General features: G+C 31.5%; 1 long non-coding RNA gene across 1 annotated transcript; it reads left to right on the top strand.

Annotated features, from left to right (window-relative positions):
• Positions 1-2,089: 2,089 nt before the first annotated feature.
• Positions 2,090-2,847, top strand: LOC130499592 (uncharacterized). The gene is made up of 2 exons (XR_008938490.1): positions 2,090-2,189; positions 2,769-2,847. It is a non-coding gene; the product is annotated as an uncharacterized LOC130499592 (long non-coding RNA).
• Positions 2,848-3,982: the final 1,135 nt, after the last annotated feature.

Raw genomic sequence — 3,982 nt, 5'->3', positions numbered from 1 at the left:
GATTTGTATTAAAATGAAAAATTCAGTATTATTCAGTGTTATTCATTTGGAATTCAGTATTATTCAATCATGAATTTTAAAAATTAATTTAAAGTTCAATGTTATTCAAGTTGATATTTCATAAAATACTTTGAAATCCATTTTTATTGAGAATATTCTAACTCGTGGTGTTTATATTTATTTTAGAGTGTTTGAATAGGGTTTTTTAGTTAAAAATAAAATAAAATTTAAATCTCATACTTTTAGATGATATTCTACAGTGGTTTAACAAAAATCATCCTAAATTTTCCAATTCATTGAATTAATCTAACTTCATTAAAAATCAAATCACCTCAAATTTTAGATTCAATACACCCAGTGTTTTTTATAATGAAAACAATCAAACATTAACAAAACAATTATTTTGTAGACAGTTCTTCTGTTTCGAACAAAAAAAAATTCCTCTGTGGTTGGCATATAAGCTTACAACTAAGAGGTAGATTTTGTTTTTTTTTTCTCTTTTGTCAACGGGTAGATTTTGTTTAAGATAATTATTTAGGTAAATTTCATAATGCAAACATATAAGTCTGAATTACATATATTTGTAACTGCAGTAAAATCAAAAAGAGTTTTCGGATTTGGGCTTATTAAGAGAAAATGACTGGACTATATGCATCGAACTCAGCTGCTATGCAACACAGACTTGGAGCGAAAGCTATGCATCTCTGTCTCTAACTTTATATGAGATGAATACACTTTGAGCTTTCTGTTTTCCAATGTTTTGAAGCTCACATACCAATTCCAGTAGATCCCTATTTCGAGCACATACCTTACTACATCCACACGGCTGGTCCTATTTTCATTGTCTACTAGCAACTAAATTCATCCTGAAAAACTGAGAAATAAAATAAATATTAGCATCTCGATTATTTATGGCTGGCTACTGAAGATGTTGGAACCGGCTGATGTTTTTAGTTATGTGATGAGAAGAAGAAAAAAATGATAATTGCAAATAAAAATTATCAACCCATTGAAGACATATTCATCTGCCCTATTTTATTTGCTCATCTGTACTATTGAATTTCGTCATCCAGCATTTTAACTTTTTAACTGTAGTATTTGTTTATGGGTTTTTCACTATTGGCAGTAGCTGCTTAACTTATTTTTTACTGCCTGCATTAATTGTTTTGCCTTTTTTTTTCACTATATGCATTAACGGCTTTACTGTTGTAAGAATTGAGGGAAAATGGTTTATTCCCCTACGAACTAATTGTTCCCGGCTTTTTCACATACGAACTTTTAAGCCATGCTAAAAACCACACGAACAACGGAAATATTGCTTATTCCCTTATGAACTAATTATTTCCAGTTTTTTCACACACAAATTTTTAAACTTTGCCAAAAACCACATGAACTACGCTATTTTTTTAATTACATACACAAACTATCAATTTTAAACTAATTTTTCTAAAATCATAAATTGTGTTATTCAAATATTAACTTAGTTTATGACAGATGTATAGCCGGTTTAATTTGGGTTGATAAAAAAGGATAATACATCATTTTGTACTTTTTTTTCTTTTTGTCAACTGCTCTTCTTCTTCAAAAATCGTTTTACTCTTCATCATCAATTGGGAATAAAATTTATTATTTTGTAGAAGATTAAACGTTTTACATGATGGATAAAGAAAGAAGAGCAGTAACACAGCGGATTGGTAAGTTAATGTTTGAATAACACAATTTACGATTTTAGGGAATTAGCTTAAAATTGATAGTTTGTGTATGTAATTCAAAAAATAGCGTAGTTCATGTGGTTTTCGGCAAAGTTTAAAGATTTGTGTGTGAAAAAACTGGAAATAATTAGTTCATAAGGGAATAAGCAATATTTCCGTTGTTCGTGTGGTTTTTGGCATGGCTTAAAAGTTCGTGTGTGAAAAAGCCGGGAACAACTAGTTCGTAGGGGAATAAGCCATTTTCCCTAAGAATTGAACCCTAAAATCTCTTAATAAGAACATCACTGAGAGCATCATTAACCATGTTGCTTAAAATAGAGTGCTTAAAATCTTTCTTTTTACGGATTAAAAAATAAATAATAATAATAAATGAACCAGTTGTGGGCTTGGTTCAAAAAAGCGAGCGATTCTGTCGCTATGGCGCTAAGCGCCTTAAAGCGAGCACCTCCTCGCATAGGGACCCCATTGCCAGGCGAGGTACGTGAAGCACTCGCTTTCTCTCGCTTTTCCTCGTTTTTGCTATTTTGCGAAAGCGTTAAAAGCGCCGCTTTGTTGTACCTATACAAAAAAAAAATTGATTCAAAATTGTAAACTTAACAAAACGGTTGAAGAATATTTAGTGTATCAAAAGTATATGCTCTGATCACGTATTAGGCGTGTAGAGGAGGTTTCCACAATCCCACTAACCTAGGATACAATCCAACTAACCCTATTTCTTCTCTTATACAAATAACTCTACAAACTCTTAAGTTAAAATCAATAGCTTCTCTTCTCTTGAACTTACGGCAGTAGCATATTCTTTGCAAGGTTTTTGGCTGATCAGTAACTTCTTTACGACTCTTGTTTATATTATAGTTTTTTCTTGCTAAGTCAGTAACGTTTTCTTTAATATATGAATCATGTCAGTAGCTTGTTTATAAGTGATCATGTCTTGTTTATATCATAGCTTTTTCTACTTAAGTCAGTTTCTTTAATGTAAGTTTATATCTTGTTTCTCATTGTATGTTTGTTTATGTTATACATATATATGGTCTAGAAATTACCTTTTTGTTGCAGGATACACAAAGCGTTCGCTTTGAGGCGCCATGGCGGTAAGCGCTAATCTCCCACCTCTTCGCTTCGTCTCGCCACACGCTTTTTCGAACCAAGGTTGTGGGTCGCCACATGTTAGTAGAACTCACAAAACAGTGTAAACCACAGCAACATATAACGCTTATTTAAGCTCTTCTTCTTCTTCTTTTCTTCTCTTTCCTTATTTTTTTAATTAAAATAATATTAAGCACTCTCACAAAATCTTGGGTTAATGATGCTCTTAATAGAATCATTATAAGGAGGGTGCTTAAGAAAAAACAATTTAATAGTCGGTGGATTCCAGGGTGGATTTTACAAAATTGTAACAACCACTACTTTTGCTGCTTATCTAAGCACATGCGTTAATACTGTTTACATGACTCATTAACACGTGATAGTCCGCAATTAGTTTTATTTTTAATTGTTTTTCTTATCACATAAAAAATAAGCACCCAAAATAAGCATTTGGTGTTAGTGAGGCTCTAAGAATGTTGTCTTCGATTGTACCTTCCATTTGGCTCGCCGATGAGTTAGATTTTTTTTATTAGTTTAGTTTCATGTTGCAAAAAAAATGTTTTCGGGTTTACTCATATTAATTAAAGTTCACAATTTCTCATGTTTTATTATATAACGATGGAAAAAGGTAAATACTTCGTTCTATTATAGTCCTGTTTCCAAATATAGTTCCAAACGCAAATACGTTCTCGACTGGGAGGGAGCTTGGTATCTTATTTGATACTTCATTTACCAGGAAACTCGTATTTAGGTTGGAGCAACAATAAATGAGAGGTATGTATCAAAAACTAGTAAATGTCGACGATAAAAATTTAATTGTAAATAAAAATAGGAACCTATAAAAGTAATATACTACTCCACCTGAAAAAAAATGATTCTAGTTAATAGAGATGGACACGAATCGGATATCAAGGTTCAAGGAGTTATTCGTGATCCAATCTGTGTTCTCCGAATAATCAATTATTTGATTTAATCTGCCGTCATCCAGATATTTCGGATATCTGAAATTTTAAGATTTCTAATTTTGTAAAAAAAATTGCTATAAAAATAGAGTAAAAACAGTGTTACTCTAATTTGGTGCAACATATTATGCACCATTTGAATGATTTTTACTCTTTATTTTGTGCTTAGAAGAAAAATAAAATACTATCGGAGATGCTCTTAGTTAGGTACAACCACAATTG

Source organism: Raphanus sativus, chromosome 9 (genome assembly GCF_000801105.2).
Source record: "Raphanus sativus cultivar WK10039 chromosome 9, ASM80110v3, whole genome shotgun sequence".
Classification (NCBI taxonomy): domain Eukaryota; kingdom Viridiplantae; phylum Streptophyta; class Magnoliopsida; order Brassicales; family Brassicaceae; genus Raphanus; species Raphanus sativus.
Note: the sequence above shows the minus strand (reverse complement) of the source record. Positions and strands in the feature narration are given on the sequence as shown.